Below are 390 nucleotides of genomic sequence, written 5' to 3'. Positions count from 1 at the left end.
AATAATAATAATAATAATAATAATAATAATAATAATAATAATAATAAATAATAATAATAAAGTTAATAAAGTTTTTTTTTTAATCCTGTTATAGTAATTCCGTTTTTTCAAATGTCATTCCGTTTTTTTAAAATGTAATTTAGTTTTTTCTAATGTGATTTCTGCCACTTCTGATGGATTCAGGCCATTTCCGCTTTGGCAACTTCCGCTTTGGCTTAATGTCATTTTATTTTTTCCAAATGTAACTCAGTTTTTTCAAATGTTAATTCCGTTTTTTCAAATGCGATTCGGGCCACTTCTGCTTCGTCCACATCCACTTTGGCTTATGTAATTCCATTTTTTGCTAATGTGATTCTGTTTTTTTCAAATGTAATTTAGTTTTTTCTAATG

General features: G+C 25.9%; 2 protein-coding genes across 2 annotated transcripts in view; one reads left to right on the top strand and one right to left on the bottom strand.

The window, feature by feature from the left end:
* tmem8b (transmembrane protein 8B) overlaps positions 1–390 on the top strand; it is a 1,109,927-nt gene that overhangs the window by 571,357 nt on the left and 538,180 nt on the right. The window lies entirely within an intron of this gene.
* Positions 1–390, bottom strand: part of cspg4ba (chondroitin sulfate proteoglycan 4ba) — a 30,579-nt gene that overhangs the window by 7,959 nt on the left and 22,230 nt on the right. The gene's annotated exons all lie outside the window — the stretch shown is intronic.

This window comes from Nematolebias whitei, chromosome 8, assembly GCF_014905685.2.
Source record: "Nematolebias whitei isolate Nwh7 chromosome 8, NemWhi1, whole genome shotgun sequence".
Taxonomy (NCBI): domain Eukaryota; kingdom Metazoa; phylum Chordata; class Actinopteri; order Cyprinodontiformes; family Rivulidae; genus Nematolebias; species Nematolebias whitei.
Note: the sequence above shows the minus strand (reverse complement) of the source record. Positions and strands in the feature narration are given on the sequence as shown.